Raw genomic sequence first — 18,891 nt, forward strand, 5'->3', positions numbered from 1 at the left:
GCTTACCAGCAGTTGAAGTTGGTGACGTAGTCCGGCTCCCATAGGAGTCCGGGCGGAGTCCTCCTTGAGGTCGGAGTCGTGGGCGGAGCCCGGCTCCCGTAGGAGTCCGGGCGGAGTCCCCTGAATTAAAGTCAGGTGCAAAGTCCGGCTCCCGTAGGAGTCCGGACGAAGCTTACCAGCAGTTGGAGTTGGCGACGTAGCCTGGTTCCCATAGGAGTCCGGGCGGAGTCCTCCTTGAGGTCGGAGTCGTGGGCGGAGCCCGGCTCCCATAGGAGTCCGGGCGGAGTCCCCTGCAATTAAAGTCAGGTGCAAAGTCCGGCTCCCATAGGAGTCCGGACGAAGCTTACCAGCAGTTGAAGTTGGCGACGTAGCTCGGTTCCCATAGGAGTCCGGGCGGAGTCCTCCTTGAGTCGGAGTTGTGGGCGGAGCCCGGCTCCCGTAGGAGTCCGGGCGGAGTCCCCTGCAATTAAAGTCAGGTGCAAAGTCCGACTCCCGTAGGAGTCCGGACGAAGCTTACCAGCAGTTGAAGTTAGCGACGTAGCCCGATTCCCATAGGAGTCCGGGCGGAGTCCTCCTTGAGGTCGGAGTCGTGGGCGGAGATCGGCTCCCGTAGGAGTCCGGGCGGAGTCCCCTGCAATTAAAGTCAGGTGCAAAGTCCGGCTCCCGTAGGAGTCCGGACGAAGCTTACCAGCAGTTGGAGTTGGCGACGTAGCCCAGTTCCCATAGGAGTCTGGACGGAGTCCTCGTTGAGGTCGGAGTCGTGGGTGGAGCCCGGCTCCCGTAGGAGTCTGGGCGGAGTCCCCTGCAATTAAAGTCAGGTGCAAAGTCCGGCTCCCGTAGGAGTCCGGACGAAGCTTACCAGCAGTTGAAGTTGGCGACGTAGCCCGGCTCCCATAGGAGTCCGGGCGGAGTCCTCCTTGAGGTCAGAGTCGTGGGCGGAGCCCGGCTCCCGTAGGAGTCCGGGCGGAGTCCCCTGCAATTAAAGTCAGGTGCAAAGTCTGGCTCCCGTAAGAGTCCGGATGAAGCTTACCAGCAGTTGAAGTTGGCGACGTAGCCCGGCTCCCATAGGAGTCCGGGCGGAGTCCTCCTTGAGGTCGGAGTCATGGGCAGAGCCCGGCTCCCGTAGGAGTCCGGGCGGAGTCCCCTGCAATTAAAGTCAGGTGCAAAGTCTGGCTCCCGTAGGAGTCCGGACGAAGCTTACCAGCAGTTGAAGTTGGCGACGTAGCCCGGCTCCCATAGGAGTCCGGGCGGGGCTGCTCTGTAGTCGAGGTTGGCGATGGAGCCCGGCTCCCGTAGGAGCCCGGGCGGGGCTGCTCTGTAGTCGAGGTTGGCGACGGAGCCCGGCTCCCATAGGAGTCCGAGCGAGGTCTGCTCGTTGAGAACTTCGGCTGAGGGTACTTTATACCCAACACCAGTCTCCCTACTTCTGAGTTTGAATTTTGAATGAAGGAAGTACAGAGAGACTGGCACAGCCGAAGTCATCCCCTCGAATCCTGCGCACGACCGTCCCCAGATATTTTGGCCTTAAATGTGCGCGTGCTGGAGCCTTTTCGAATCGGGGCGATATGAGAGGACTCTTCGAAATTCTCGTAGGTACACTGGCCTAGGTACGGCGCAATAATAGTCCTGCCAACCGCCAGCCGCTTTCAGCCGCCTGCCATGGTGAGTGGGACACGTGTCAGGCGCGGGATGGTCTGGGGGGATTCGCGATCATTATAGCGCCGGATCCCAGGGCCTATTTAAGCCCGCGCTTCCATCTTTGGGGCCCTTACCCTGCTTCAGAATTCTAACAGTGTCTGCCTTCCCTTCGAGAGCCCTATTTTAGTTGGTATCTTCTCGAGCCGTAGGCGCCCTACAAATCGTCCCTGTCTTCATCCCTCTGGTCCCTCAGAGTGATCTAGGTTAGTTCCAGCACCTTCATCTTTCTTCCCGCCGCTTAGGGACTTCTTTTTTGCCATTATTTTTTGTGTTCCTCCGGGTTAGTTTCCTGTGACCTCTCGCCCCTTATTCTGTCCGTCTTCATCGGGATCTTTAGGGCCCTCATTCGAAGCTACTCAAAATATCGTCCAGCTCTTCCGCTCCCTGCAGTTTTGGGAGTGCTTCCGCCTCAAACCTCCAGGTCCCTTGCTCTGTAGATGAACCTGCGTCTGGGGCTGGACTACGCCCAATTTTTGCACCGGGCGCCATTCCATATTCCCTGAATCCGGAGGAACTCCTTCTGATAAGGGTTCAGTATGGAGTCCCTCCAGAGTACGATCTAGAGTTGCCTAGCCCTTCTGACCGGGCTAGACTCCTCCACCCGATCGTTTTTGCCTATACCAGGAGGCGTTCCGTGCCGGGCTCCGGCTTCTGCTTCCAGCCTTTGTGGTCGCCCTCTTCCGCTTCTTAGACATCTCCTTGGCTTCTGTGGCCCCGAATTCTTTTAGGTTTTTGATAGGATTTCTCTCCCTTTGCCACGTAGTCGAGGTCCAACCGTCCCTCTCCCTGTTTAGGCACTTCTATACTTTCAAGCGCCATCCTTCGGCGAAGGACTGGTGGTACTTCTCCCCCTAGTTTGGCAAGAAGGGGTTGCTGAAAGGTGCCCCTTCTTCAATCCACAATTGGAAGGAGAAATACCACTTCATCCACTGCCCGACCTTGAGGCTGGGCCTGCCCCCTTGCGGCTCTCTGAGGGATTCTGTTCGCTAGGCCCCCAGCCTGGGGGAGGATGACCTCCAGGCTGCCCGGAAGCTTCTTGCCTATTCAGCTCCTTCCCTTTCCAATCTTTTGAGGGAGCAATTTCTGTTCAACATCGGCCTGAGCCCCCAGGATCCTGCGAGTATTTCATCCTTTCCTTTATCTTCTTTTTTTTTCTACCTTTCTTCTTTCTCTTTCTCTTCTTTTTACTTCCCCTCTTCTTTTTTTTTTCGATTTCTGACTCTTGATTGATCGGTTTGCTTCTTTTTCTTCTTCTCTCTCTCTCTTTTTTTTTTTTTTAAGGAATGGACGCCGAAGCAGCACGGATGCTCGCTAGGGGCCTCAAGGCCCACAAAAGAAAGGGAGTCGCGACCTCCAGATCAGCGAAGAGGGCCAGGGAGGAGGAGTCAAGCTTGGCCGCACCCGCCCAGAAGACTCCAGCGATTGACATTCCCTCGGATGCCGAGGCAACGGCTCCCCGGGCCTCCTCGATGAGTCCGCTGACTGGGGCCCCCGTTTCAGAGGTCCGTTCCACGGAGGCGCCCGCAGCCGAGAGGGAGAAGAGAAGGAAGTCTGTTGCTCCTAGATTGATTTTGATGATTACAAAGCAGATTGAAGGGATACAAATAATTTTAAATTGAAAAAGTCCTTATGCTCTTCAAGGGCAAAATCATAATTTCACTAAAATCCTGATTTGATAGTATCATTTGGTAGAACAAATGATTAGTAATCTATTGGTGAAAATTTCATTATTTTTGGACTTATATTTTTGAAGTTATGAAGGTTTGAAGTGCATGAGTTGACTCATGAGTCAACTCATGGCACTATGAGCTGATTGGCACGCAAAAATTTCCCATGGCACGTTGGATTTTTGGCTTGGCACGACCTGTGAGTCGACTCATGAGTCGACCCACAAGGCATGAGTCGACTCATGAGTCGACCTCTGCTGATTTGGGCCAAAAAAAATCCAGAAACCAAATCTCTGGTCTTTGCAACAGAGGTTGACTCATGAGTCGACCCCTGAAGCATGAGTCGACTCATGAGTCGACCCCTGCGATGGAAAACATCCGCAACGGCTAGTTTTTTGCCCGTTTTAATTGCCTTTTATGCTTCCTAAAAATGCTCTAACGGCTCTTTTTCTGCCTAATATGTTTTCTCTTGTTTCTTAATGCTATAAAAGGTTTCAAAAGGTGAAAAAAAAAAAAAACAGAGATCCAAAATATATACGAGGAGATCAACGAAATACACAAAAGAAAAAGAGAGGGGATCCACAATCTACACAAGAAAGAGACAGGTGATCCACAATATACACGAGAGATTGTGAAAGAGATTCAAGAGCATTCAAAAAGAGGATTTTTCACGCCTATTGTTCAACCTTGATCAAGAGATCTTTCAAAGCCTTCAAGAAGTCCTCAATCAAAGATCATCTTCTTCTCAAGCATTCATTCAAGCGTTCATCCACCTTGAGAAAATCCAAAAAGGGGATTCTTCATTTGAGTAAAGTATTTTTATTGTTATATTCGCTCATTTAAGGAGCTGTTATTGTATTAATTTGTGCTCTAAGCTATTTTACTCTTTGTGAGTATTTGTTCTTGTTTTTGGAGGATTTTCAAAACAAGGGAAGGTTGATCCGAACCTGAAATCGGAGTATTTTGGGTTGACTTGTACCCGAGAAATAAGTAGACTAGCTTGGGATAGCTAGTGTCGGAGTTTCCGATGTTTGTATTCGGGTTGAATACAAGTATAGTGGATTAGAATTCCCAAGTAGGAGCTTGGGGAGTGGATGTAGGTGCAAGGTTGGCACCGAACCACTATAAATCTCTGTGTTTGTGGTGTGCTTTATTGTTTCTCTTTATTTCTCTATTTTATCCTTGCATTCTTGCTTTAGAAAATTAATCTTGATTTAAAGTCTTTGTTCTCATTCATCATAAGTAATTAATTAAACCTAAAAATTTTTAGAAACCCAATTCACCCCCCCTCGTGGGTTGCATAGCTGGGCAACAAGTGGTATCAGAGCCCGATGCTCTAGCCCTTCTTTCATCTAACAATCAAAGAGCCAAAGATCTATGGCAACCCATGTCGGTACTTCTCTAGCCGAGGGGCAATCTACAAACTGACCTCCACTTTTCAATGGGTCTAATTACACCTATTGGAAAGCTCGGATGAAGATATTCATACAAGCACTTGACTATGATATGTGGAGTATCATAGTGAACGGTCCTCACACACCCACCAAGATTATAGATGGTGAGGAGTCAACCAAACCCGAGAAAGAATGGGATGAGGTTGATAAGAAATTGGCACAATTAAATGCCAAAGCTATGAATGTTCTTTATTGTGTACTAGATGCAAATGAATTTAATCGTATTTCTACTTGTGCATCTGCTAAAGAAATATGGGATAGGTTAGAAGTAACCCATGAGGGAACAAATCAAGTAAAAGAGACTAAAATAAACATGCTAGTGCATAAATATGAATTGTTCAAAATAGAGCATGATGAGTCCATAACTGCTATGTTTACTCGTTTTACTGATATAATTAATGGTTTGAAGAGTCTTGGCAAATCTTATACTAATAGTGAACTAGTAAGGAAGATTCTCAGGTCATTGCCAAGAACTTGGGAAGCCAAGGTGACTGCCATCCAAGAAGCAAAGGACTTGAACACTCTACCTCTAGAAGAGCTTCTTGGATTCTTGATGACTCATGAACTCAGCATGAAGCAACATCAAGAGGATGAAGTCAAAAAGAAAAGAACCATTGCCCTTAAATCCACAGCTTCGCCTGATTATGAAATGGATGATACTGAAGATGAAGAACAGGATGAAGAGATGGCACTCATCACCCAGAGATTCAAGAAGTTCCTAAGAAAAAGAAAACAGGGGATGAGAAAGAAGTTCACAAAAGGGGAACAAAGCAAAGAGAAAGAGAAAGATCAACCCCTTATATGCTACGAGTGCAAGAAGCCGGGACATTTCAGATCCGAATGTCCACAACTGAAGAAAGGTCCCAAAAAGTTCAAAAAGAAAGCAATGATGGCGACTTGGAGTGCGAGTGATGACTCAAGCTCCGATGAGGAAACCTCAACAGAACAAGCCAACCTGTGCCTGATGGCACATGAAAATGAGGTAACTTCTGAATCCACTAGTGAATTTACTTTTGAAGAATTGCATGAAGCATTCTATGATTTAATTGATGAATTAAAGAAACTAGGGAAGAAAAACAAAAAACTGAATTTGGAAAATCAGTCCTTAGTGAAATAAGCTGAAAACCTTTCAATTGAAAAATTCACCTTGATTCATGAAAATCAAAACTTAAAAAATAAAATTAACAAGCTGAAACCTATAGTAGATAAGTTCATCTTAAGTTCAAACAAATTAAATATGATTCTTGATAATCAGAAAGCTATATATGATAAGGCTGGACTTGGCTATAAACCCCTGAAGAAACAAAAATTTTTGAAGAATATTTATGTAAATTATTCAAGTAACAAGTCTACAAATATCACTTGTTTCAAATGTGGTAGAATAGGACATAAATCATACACATGCCTCAAATCTGCACACACAACTATAAAGAAAATATGGGTTCCAAAAGGAACCATTCTGACTAACCTAAAAGGACCCAAGAAAGCTTGGGTACCTAAGACAAAAACTTGACCTTTGCTTGCAGGTGTGTCTAGCATCCCAAGGAGGAAACAGGAAATGGTATCTTGACAGTGGATGCTCGAGACACATGACTGGTGATGAATCACAATTCATCACGCTTGATGCTAAGGATGGAGGGATGGTCACCTTTGGAGATAATGGCAAAGGAAAGATCATCGGGATAGGTAACATTGGTATCACTCCCTCCAAATACATTGAGAATGTTTTATTAGTTAAAGGTTTAAAGCATAACTTACTTAGCATTAGTCAATTCTGTGATAAAGGGTATAAAGTAGTTTTTGAATCATCTGTTTGCATTGTGACTAGTCCTGTTAACGATGGCATTAAATTTATAGGACATAGGCATGGCAATGTTTATATGGTAGATTTGAATGACTTAGCCAAATTAGACATGCAATGCCTAGTATCCTTGAATGCTAAAATTAATGAGACTAGTTGGCTGTGGCATCGTAGACTTGCACATATTAGCATGCATTCTCTTTCAAAATTAATTAAAAAGGAATTAGTTCTTGGTTTGCCAAAATTGAATTTTGAAAAGGATAGAATTTGTAATGCATGCCAATTAGGTAAACAAACTAGAGTTTCATTTAAATCCAAAAATACTATTTCAACTTCTAGACCTTTAGAGCTCTTACATATGGACTTATTTGGACCAACTAGAACCACTAGTCTAGGAGCAAAACGATATGGCTTTGTAATTATAGATGATTACTCTCGTTTTACTTGGGTTTTCTTTTTGGCACACAAAAATGAAACTTTTCATATTTTCACTAAATTTCATCGAAAAGTCACTAATGAAAAAGGGTTTTCAATTCAAAATATTAGAAGTGACCATGGAACTGAATTTGAAAATCAAGATTTTGAAAATTTTTGTGATGAAAATGGAATTGGCCATAACTTCTCTGCTCCTAGGACACCCCAACAAAATGGGGTAGTTGAAAGGAAAAATAGAACCTTAGAAGAAATAGCCCGTACCATGCTTTGTGAAAGCAACCTTCCAAGATATTTTTGGGCGGAAGCAATTAACACAGCATGTTACATTTTAAATCGTGCTTTGATTAGATAATTTTTAAAGAAAATCCCCTATGAACTTTGGAAAGGAAGAAAACCAAATATTGCATATTTTCATGTCTTTGATTGCCGATGTTTTGTATTAAATAATGGCAAAGAAAAACTTGGTAAATTTGATGCAAAATCAGATGAAGCAATCTTTCTAGGTTACTCCTCCACTAGTAAAGCATTTAGAGTTTTCAACAAAAGAACTTTAGTAGTTGAAGAATCCATACATGTTGTTTTTGATGAATCTAACGATCTTCCTTCAAGGAAGAATGAGGGTGTTGATGATGCAGATCCACTAATAGAAGGTATGAAGGAGATCACTCTGAAAGATTCAGCAACTCCAGAAGACAAGGATCAAGAAGACAAACAAGATGAGAGAGGTGAAGAAATTCAAGAACAACCTCAAGGTACAAATGACCTACCCAAGGAATGGAGGTATGTTCACAACCACCCTAAGGAATTAATTATTGGTAATCCTATGCATGGGGTAAAAATTCGTTCTTCACTTAGAGATGTAGTTAATCATTGTGCTTTTGTATCTCATCTTGAACCTAAAACTTTTGAAGAAGCTGAAAATGATCACAATTGGATTAATGCAATGCAAGAGGAACTTAATCAATTTGAAAGAAATAATGTTTGGACCTTAGTATCAAGACCTAAAAATTATTCAATAATTGGCCCAAAATGGGTCTTTAGAAACAAACTAGATGAGCATGGAAATGTAATTAGAAATAAAGCAAGACTGGTTGCTAAGGGATATAATCAAGAAGAAGAAATTGATTTTGATGAAACCTTTGCACCTGTTGCTAGATTAGAAGCTATTAGACTTCTACTTGCATATGCTTGCTTTATAAAATTCAAGTTATTTCAAATGGATGTTAAAAGTATATTTTTAAATGGATATATTGCTGAAGAAGTATATGTAGAACAACCTCCTGGATTTGAAAATCATGCTTTTCCTAATCATGTCTTTAGATTAAATAAAGCTTTATATGGATTAAAACAAGCACCTAGAGCATGGTATGAAAGGCTAAGCAAATTTCTACTAAATAATGATTTTTCAAGAGGTAATGTAGATACAACCTTATTTATTAAAAGAAATCAAAATGATATGCTAGTTATACAAATTTATGTTGATGACATAATTTTTGGGTCTACTAATGAATCCCTTTGTCAAGACTTTGCTAAGCTTATGCAGGGGGAGTTCGAGATGAGCATGATGGGAGAACTCACCTTCTTCCTCGGACTCCAAATCAAACAATCAAAAGAGGGAATCTCCATCACCCAAAGCAAGTACACCAAGGAACTACTCAAAAGATTTGGAATGGAGAACTGCAAACCAATTGGCACACCAATGAGTCCCTCATGTAAGCTTGACAAGGATGATGAAGGTAAATGTGTAGACTTAAAATACTATAGAGGTATGATTGGCTCATTATTATATTTAACTGCAAGTAGGCCTGATATCATGTTTAGTGTTTGCTTATGTGCTAGATATCAATCTAATCCTAAAGAATCTCATTTGAATGCTGTTAAAAGAATCCTTAGATACTTAAATGGTACTCAAACTCTAGGGTTATGGTACTCTAAGGAATCACAAATTGAATTATTAGGATATTTAGATGCTGATTTTGCTGGATGTAAATTAGATAGAAAAAGCACAAGTGGAACTTGCTAATTTCTTGGAGTTAACCTAATCTCATGGTTTAGCAAGAAACAAAATTCGGTGGCACTGTCTACGGCTGAGGCCGAATACATTGCAGCCGAAAGTTGTTGTGCTCAAATCTTGTGGATTAAGCAATAACTCGAAGACTTTGGAATCAAACTTAATGAAACACCAATAAGATGTGACAACACAAGTGCCATAAATCTATCTAAAAATCCAATTCAACACTCAAGATCCAAACATATTGAAATAAGACATCATTTTATAAGAGAACATGTTCAAAACAAAAATATAATTCTTGAATATGTTTGCACTAAAAATTAATTAGCTGATATCTTTACAAAGGCCCTTAGTGAGGATAGATTCTGTGAAATTAGGAGAAATCTAGGAATTCTAGATCCATATGCCTAAAATTTCTCAATTTCCAAAGAATTGATGTCAAAAACTCTTAGAGCTCAATTTCCAACATCTATCCTGGTCCCAAAAGCTCAAATTTATTATTTTAAAAACTTATCATTGAGCAAAACTCCTTCTCCCAAAATTTTGAATTTTTCTGGAATTTATTCATATTTTTTTTTGAATTTCTGAACTTCATGAGTCGACCCCCATGAGTCGACTCAATGGCAAACTTGTAAATCCCACCAACTTTCAACGGGTTCATTTTTTTATAAGGGACCCTGTTCGTGAGATGACTCATCTTCTCATCGTCCTCCTTCCAAAAGCCGTCTTCTCCAATTCTTTTTGCTCCAAATTCAAGGATTTATTTCGAGGCAATTCTCCCTCCTCCTCTCCACCAAAAATCGCCACCTTGGAAAGGGATTTTTTTGTGCTTTCTCGCATTGTTTGGCTCGGTTGGAACGTGCCCTAGCACTTCACCGTTCTTCCCAAATCCACCTCTTTTCTCCATCAAAATTCTTCTTCACTCTCTTGTGATCCCTCCTCCACTCTTTCACTTGTTCCTCCAAGTCTCCTTGCCCTGCTATTGAAGTGAATATGGCTCCGAAGATGAAGCTTCCCCAAAGAAGAAAGTCAATCCGTGAGCCTGAAGAAATTGTCCGAAAGAAAAGGCAAACTGGTCAGACTTCCACTGCTCCCGCTTCAGTATCTGCTCAAGGTCCCCCTCAATCCTCCATAAGCCCCAGTAAGAACCCTCTGTCTGATAGAAAAGTAGAAACCGGGAAGAATATAGATTTTCGATTCTTTGAGAAAGAAGGTTTTACTTTTGCAAGTAAGATTAAAAATCAAGGATGGGATTTCTACTGCTCCCTTAAGGAAGTCACCTATGTTGACCTAGTTAGAGAATTCTACCAGAACCTACATTATGAAAATGGGTCAGTGACTTCAACAGTCAAGGGAATTGATATCTACTTGGATTCTAGGATATTGGGAGAAATATTACATTTGCCTAGTGAAGGTTATTCTTATATGGAACTCCCAGTAAAAGAAGAAGGGATCAGAATTATTCTAGGAGAAACTTATTCAGGAAGTTTAAATAAATTGGAAGCAAAGATTTTGTCCATTGAGATGAGGATCCTACATCAGATGGTAACAAAGCTCTTCTTTCCTAGGAGTGGTAGGCATGATCTACTGTCTGGCAGAGATATCTGTATCATGTTTCATGTCATCACTCAGACCCCCCTGAACCTCCTTGCACTTATGATAGAGGCCATGAGAGAAACTTTGAACAGATCCAAGGCACACTTGCCTTATGGTATGGCCCTTACTAGAGTATTTAGGAGGTTTGGAGTTAGCTGTGAGGGGGAGGCACCTACCAAGCTATCTCATGTGGACACTTTCAACCAACACAGCCTGCACCGAATGAGATTTACAAAAACTGATGGTGGTTGGATCAAAGGATCTGAAGAGAGAGCTGAGGATAGAGCTGAAACAAGAGCTGAAGACAGAACTGAAGGCAGAGCTGAAGAAGAAGGTCCATCATTTCCTGTACATGACTTCAGGGCAGCATCACCAGATACCCAGTTCATTCCTGATACAGAGGCTGGCCCTTCAGAGTTTACTAGGATGCCCATACCAGTGTATCAGCCAGAGACCAGAGCACATCCATCAGAGTTCAGACTGGCTGACGATCAGATCGAGCATATATCACAGCGTGTGGCCTCTTTATTATCTAGTCAGTGGAGTAGTACTACTTTTGCACCGGAAGCCACTTCTTCTGATCAGACCATGACTCCCCACATATCCACTGTGTTTCAGATGATATCAGATCAGTCCATCCGGATCCAGCAGCTTGAGGACAGTCTAGAGACTGACTGGCAGAGTTCTAGACTTGCAGGGGCAAGTCCTTGCTTTGGCCAATCCCAAGCCACAGGAGTCTACTATTGAGGTCACAGACCTCACTGCAGAGGCTGGAAGGCTCAGAGGAGCACTAGAGGGAGGATATGAGTTACTGAGGAAAGAGATCCGAGGATCGAGTGAGCAAGCATCCACTCAGTTCACTGCTCTACTTCAATCTATTTTCAGAGCATTGAACGTACTTGATTCCATCAGACTCACCCTTTCTGTTCAGTCTTTAGCCTCTCAGCGTTCTCAGCCACCCAGTTCTTCTCACCCTCCTGCTCGTGCCAGAGGCAGACGGGGTAGAGGACGTACTTTTGATAGAGATCCATCAGCTTCTCATACCATATCTGATGACTTCGATCCTTGACTTGTCTTGATCATTACTAGACCCTAGGTGTTAGTGTCTTGTTCTAGGATCTGTATTTTGGGGTCATGTATTGACAATTAGCTGGTTGACTTTTATAATATGAACTATGTATTGAAACAATTATGGTTGTATGATATCATCTTTTACTTATATCTCTACCTTTTGTAATGATGTCGATCATATTATGGTTATATATATATTCTCCTTGTTGAAATATTGTCTTCTCTTTGTTGTTGTTTGTTGTTAATAATTGCTGTATTAAGGGGGAGCAAACATCTGTGATAAACTCTAAAAGGGGGAGAAATTAAAGAATGTTTCAGAAAAAGGAGGAGTTAACCTTGTTTGATGATGTCAAAAAGGGGGAGAAATAAAACAAAAAGCAATCCATCAATCCATCGAGAAATTAAACAAAAAGCAATCCATCAAGAAATTAAACAAAAAGCAATCCATCAAGCAATTAAAGAAAAAGCAATCCATCAAGCAATTAAAGAAAAAGCAATCCATCAAGCAATTAAAGAAAAAGCAACCAAAAGCAAAACTACAAATTATGAGAAATTAATGAATAAATTAGAGAATTTAAAGAACAAAATCAAAAGTACAATACTAAGTACAATGCAAATAAGTAACTTTTAAATTACTTCTTTACATATGCTCTGATTTACTTTAAAAATTTAAATATGCTCTGATATACTTTAAAATTCCAACTTGCTCTGATACATCTTTTGAAATTTTATTTACCTTGATACATTTTAAGAAATTTAACTTACTCTGATACATCTTAAATTTTTTTTAACTTGCTCTGATACATTATAAAATTTGCTCTGATACATTATAAAATTTGCTCTGATACATTGTAAAATTCTCTCTGATACATTGTAAAATTTTTTTTCTGATAACATTGTAAAATTATTTTTCTTGCTCTGATACATTGTAAAATTTATTTTTCTCTTGCTTTGATACATCTTAAACTCAAAATGATCTAATACACTTTACAAATCAACTCTTAAACATGTTTTGGCACACATAATTATTTTTTGTATCAAAAGCAATTAAAGCACATAATTATTTTTTGCTCTGATGCTAAAACTAAAATCAAATGAGAATGAGCAAATTTTCAAAATACAGCTTAATCTGATAACAAAAATAAGTTTTTCCGCTCAAATATCAAAATCACATAATCCAATGAGCATATTTTCAAATCTTTAAGAAAATGGACAAACTATTTTTGCATATGACCATTTATATCACATGCCAAAAGAATCATACTCTTTTCAAGCATATACATCTATAATGCATTCTTTTGAAATTATTGATTCACATAAATGCTTTTGTTCAAATTTTTGTCATCATCAAAAAGGAAGAGATTGTTGCTCCTAGATTGATTTTGATGATTACAAAGCAGATTGAAGGGATACAAATAATTTTAAATTGAAAAAGTCCTTATGCTCTTCAAGGGCAAAATCGTAATTTTACTAAAATCCTGATTTGATAGTATCATTTGGTAGAACAAATGATTAGTAATCTATTGATGAAAATTTCATTATTTTTGGACTTATATTTTTGAAGTTATGAAGCTTTGAAGTGCATGAGTCGACTAATGAGTCAACTCATGGCACTATGAGCTGATTGGCACGCAAAAATTTCCCATGGCACGCTGGATTTTTGGCTTGGCACGACCTGTGAGTCGACTCATGAGTCGACCCACAAGGCATGAGTCGACTCATGAGTCGACCTCTGCTGATTTGGGCCAAAAAAAAATCCAGAAACCAAATCTCTGGTCTTTGCAACAGAGGTCGACTCATGAGTCGACCCCTGAAGCATGAGTCGACTCATGAGTCGACCCCTGCGACGGAAAACGTCCGCAACGGCTAGTTTTTTGCCCATTTTAATTGCCTTTTATGCTTCCTAAAAATGCTCTAACGGCTCTTTTTCTGCCTAATATGTTTTCTCTTGTTTCTTAATGCTATAAAAGGTTTCAAAAGGTGAAAAAAAAAAAAACAGAGATCCAAAATATACACGAGGAGATCAATGAAATATACAAAAGAAAAAGAGAGGGGATCCACAATCTACACAAGAAAGAGACAGGTGATCCACAATATACACGAGAGATTGTGAAAGAGATTCAAGAGCATTCAAAAAGAGGATTTTTCACGCCTATTGTTCAACCTTGATCAAGAGATCTTTCAAAGCCTTCAAGAAGTCCTCAATCAAAGATCATCTTCTTCTCAAGCATTCATTCAAGCGTTCATCCACCTTGAGAAAATCCAAAAAGGAGATTCTTCATTTGAGTAAAGTATTTTTATTGTTATATTCGCTCATTTAAGGAGCTGTTATTGTATTAATTTGTGCTCTAAGCTATTTTACTCTTTGTGAGTATTTGTTCTTGTTTTTGGAGGATTTTCAAAACAAGAGAAGGTTGATCCGAACCTGAAATCGGAGTATTTTGGGTTGACTTGTACCCGGAAAATAAGTAGACTAGCTTGGGATAGCTAGTGTCGGAGTTTCCGACATTTGTATTCGGGTTGAATACAAGTATAGTGGATTAGAATTCCCAAGTAGGAGCTTGGGGAGTGGATGTAGGTGCAAGGTTGGCACCGAACCACTATAAATCTCTATGTTTGTGGTGTGCTTTATTGTTTCTCTTTATTTCTCTATTTTATCCTTGCATTCTTGCTTTAGAAAATTAATCTTGATTTAAAGTCTTTGTTCTCATTCATCATAAGTAATTAATTAAGCCTAAAAATTTTTAGAAACCCAATTCACCCCCCCTCTTGGGTTGCATAGCTGGGCAACAAAGTCGGTGGCCCGCAGGGCGGGTAGCCGTCGAACTGTTGCTGAAGAGGGGCCGGAGAATCCCTTCAATGACAGGGACCTGATCAGGCGGTTGATCGACGGCTGCATTCTGCCCGACGTCGTCGAGAGGATCGACCGCGTTGATCCTGAGCAGCGGGCTTGGGACTCTTTGGGGTCCTTCCTTGAGGTAAGCGAATCTTCATTTACCTGGCTATCAGGCCTTTGTTCGATCCCCTAGTCGCCCTTGTAGATTGGGCACCAACTCCTCACCAATATCAAGGCGATGAACCGTGCGAGGAGGGACATCCTCCAGGTGGAGGAGCGCTGTCGGGCCGAGGTTGCTCGCCTCCAAGCAAAGACAACCGAAGTAGCCGCCCTCCAAGAGGCCCTGGAAAGAGAGAAACAAGCCCGGGAGGAGGAGAGGCAGACCTTGGAGGAGACGGCAAGGAAGGCGGAGGCCGAGGTCGCCAGTTTGATTGAGTAGACTTCAGTCCTGGTCTCGGAGGCCAGGGCTCTTGCGGTAGAGGAGTTCAAGGCCTCCGCGGAGATGAGGGACCTGAATGTCCAATTCGGCCAGGAGGCATTCATCAAGGGGTTCGAGCTCTGCCAAGAGAAGGTGGCCAGAAAATTTTTGGAGCTCGACCTCAGCTTCCTAGGCGAGGAATCCGAAGATGAGGCCGGTCTCTCGCCAGCCGCCACTGCCATCGCAGCCCCCTTGCCAGGGACGCCGAATACTCTAACTCCCGCCCCTGAGGTCTGAGACCTCCGACCTTGTATTTTTATTTCATCGCAATTTCCTTTTCCTTCTTGTTTTCAAAAATCATCCGATCAATAAAGTTGAATTTCTTGTCGCGGGTGGCTTCTCCCTCCTTCCCTTCTTCTCTCTACTTTTCTTCCTGCGATGAGTCATGTTTTAACGCTTTCGCCTTCCGATGGCAGTGTCCTGCGGAAGCACTTCCCCTTCCCTTGGGGATCCCGCTGAAATCGATGATCCAGCGGCTGAAGAAGGAAGTCCTTCACTTGACAAAGAAGTCGAAGAAGATGGAAGGCGAGCTTCGCAGATTGAGAGAAGGTCATTCTGAAGCCACCGTGGAGGCCACCCACTTTCAGAATCTCCACGTGAAGGGGATCATGGAATATAGCTGGAGGAAGGCGGATTTCACGAAGGAGCTCGAGGAATGCAAGAAGAGCGCCAGTGACCGAATTTGGTCTCAGGCCGCCAAGATTAGCGCCCTCAAGGTGGAACTGTCGGCCGCGATGAGGAAGATCGGCCATCTGGAAGGAAGTTCGTCCCGGCTCTTGGCCCGGGCCGACGGCGACCAACAGTGGTCGAAGAAGGTCTCCGACCTTCAGCGGCAGCTTCAGGATGTCGAGGTGAGCCACGACGTGCATCGGGCCAGCTGGCACAGGCAGGTGGAGGAATGTAAAGGGAAACTTAGGGTGGCGACCGACGAAGTCGTCCGTCTTCAGAGGCAGCTGGCCGACAGAGCTCAGCCTACTTTCGCTCGAATTTCGATGAGCTCCAGTCCCTAAGAGGAACCATTGAAGGGATTTTCGTTGCCCTCGGGGACAAGACGGCTGAGCTGCAACAACTGAAGATCCAGCTGGCTACAAGCAGCGGGCCGTCGCGGACGTGGAGGCAGAATCTGAGGTCTTGAGGAAGAGGCATCGAGAGGCGGAGGTCGAGAGCCAGCGACTTCGTCGGGCGCTCCAGGATGCGCTGCAGAAGAGGAGGGAGCTAGAAGAAGAAATTGAGAGCCTAAGGCAGTACTAGATGAGGGATGGAGCAGATAACTCAAGGTCAGAGGGAGTAGAGCCTCCTTAGAGCTCTTTTTGTCCTTCCATCTTTTCTTGTATATGCTTCCCTTTTTGTTGTTTTGTCCCGCTTTTGTCGTTTTGCTTTTCTTTCCTTAGCCTTCCGGGCTTTGTAGTGTGTATTTCGTAAATGAAATGAAAAAGGGGGTTTTGTGTTATCTCGTCCGCGCGTTGTATTAAATTATTGTCCGTCGAACTTTTCTTGTCGTTCGACTTGTCTGATGTTGATGTCGTTGGGAGGCGCCTAGTCGTCGATGCGTTAGCTTGCCTTCCTCGTCATACATGGCCGTAAGCCCGAGTTTGGTGGTCCGTACTCCGCATTACTTCGGGGACGTCACTGTCTTCTTGACCTGTGTCGGGAGTCTTCTTAGAGGCCGGGAGTGTTTGGTAGGAACCCCCCGTCTTTGTTGGGATGAAGTTCTTTAGGTCTTTGGTGTGGTTCGTCCTTCATCTACTTCCATCGTAATTCGTTACCCTTCCTTTTTGACCCTCGCTTTTTGCGGGGTTGCATAGGAGCGTGGAGGTGCCGCGGAGGGGCTTTTTCCCTTCGTCCGATCTTGTCGGGCGGTTGATGCGTAGTCGTTGATAGCACCAAAAATAACTCTACTCACTACGTAGGTAGGATGAGTCGAGATCGTATCCTCAGGGACCTTGGGCTAAGTTGAGATTGCAAGATAAAAGAAAGAAGCATTATTTTTGATTTAGAAAATAAATTATTTTAAAATTGAGGTAATTTAAAAATAAAGAACTTGGGAGTTTTGAATTACTTTGCACTAGCAGAGTTGTATCTCTTTTTTTTTAATTAAATGAATGCGATTAATCTTAAAAAAATACCTATCTTTCCTCGGCACGCTCCGTACCCGTAGATCATGGCGTGTCTCTGAAAAGTATTGGGTAAATAACTCTTCTTTCCTCGGCACGCCCCGTATCCGTAGATCACGGTGCGTCTCCGGAAAGTAAAAGTTATTCTTAATATTAATCTAACAAGAAAGCATAAATAAAAATATATAAATGAGAGCAAATAAAGAACTCATGATAATTTAAATAAAAAGTATAATCTTTATTGCATATAAAGAAATACAGGAAAGTTTAGAACAATAAACCATCTCTGTGTCGTTACAAAATTTCTTCTCCACTCCCGAGACTGCTAGCCTAGCTGCTCATGAAGTAGTCCCTTTCTATTCCTCTATGCAAGGCTCTAGAAGAATTTCTGGGCTCCCCCTCCAATGGGAGTACAAAAGTCTTTTTATAGGTGTTAGGAGGGAGGAGTTTTACATGATTTTCCGATGTGGGACTAAAAAAATACAAATCTTTCAAAATATTTCTAAATATTAATTTTTTTCCTTTAATAAGTATTTGTTTGACTGCCATCAAAAATTCCTTGTGAACCCATCTGCAGTGCGCCCACACCCGCGCGATGCTGCACCCGTGCCCGCGCTCACGATCACGCCACGTCCACGCCTCACGCATTCCGCATCCTGCCCGCGTCCTGCCCGTCCGAGTCCCGCATCCGCATCCCGCGTTAGCGCCCATCCCGCGTCCACTTTCTTTTGTTTTGAATTCACGTCAAACCACCCAGAGCCTTTGAATTCCCGTGAAACCGCCCAGAGCCTTATTCACGCGCCAAAAGCATTATTCACGCGCCCAAGAGAGAATTCCACGTGAAACAAGCTTTTCCATATTTCAAAAAGAAACTTTTGTTTCTTCACAATGACATCTATATCCTTTTGGATTCCTTGCATAGTATCTTCATTTTCTATAATACCGGATGCGTCTTTCTTTTATTTTAATTTTATTTTAAGTCTAATTTTCTTCAAACTTGAGTCTTTTTGATCTATGAATCGGACTCTTTGTATCGACGATCATCTTTTCTGTAAAACATAAAAAGAAGCATCAAATTTTTAATAAATAAAATAAATTAAATATGATTTTCTGCTTTAAATGACTTAAATTAAGTATTTATCACACTCCCCAACTTGAATTTTGCTCGTCCTCGAGTAAAATAGATATATCAGCATTGTGTACCGACTCAATTTTGAATCAAAAATTAGGTTAGGCATCCCACAAGGTAGATGATACTTGGTCAGACCATTAAAGAGATATTTCATTGGATTATCAATTTGACCCAATTAGTGGTTGAGTATTAACTAAAGAAATTTCAGAGCTTTTCTTTCACCAACTTCCCACTTTACTCTTTAAATCCTCTAACTTAATGAGAAGGAGGTTTATTATCTTCTTGCAATTTAGTCCCCTTAATATATATCTATATATATTATTATTATTATTATTATTTTTATATAACATTGCCTACCTTTTTACGCGAACCACAACGCTTACTTAGGCGAAAGGGCCCGGTTACTCAGTAGGAGACCAATATTGTTTTTTTTTTTTTGTTTTTTTTTTAAGAAGAATTTTTTGCATACCTCGATCTTTCCACCCAATTTCTCATGAAGCAAATTTTTTATTGAGATCAGTAAGAAGAGGGTTGTAGAATCACTCCTAAAATTTGGTCTAGTTTAAACCCTACCATTCATTGGGTTTTCTTAATAATT

The 18,891-nt window shown here is 42.2% G+C and overlaps 1 pseudogene; it reads right to left on the minus strand.

The window, feature by feature from the left end:
- Positions 1–18,891, minus strand: part of LOC105035191 (probable manganese-transporting ATPase PDR2) — a 70,087-nt pseudogene that overhangs the window by 36,825 nt on the left and 14,371 nt on the right.

This window comes from Elaeis guineensis, chromosome 4 (genome assembly GCF_000442705.2).
Source record: "Elaeis guineensis isolate ETL-2024a chromosome 4, EG11, whole genome shotgun sequence".
NCBI classification, from domain to species: Eukaryota; Viridiplantae; Streptophyta; class Magnoliopsida; order Arecales; family Arecaceae; genus Elaeis; species Elaeis guineensis.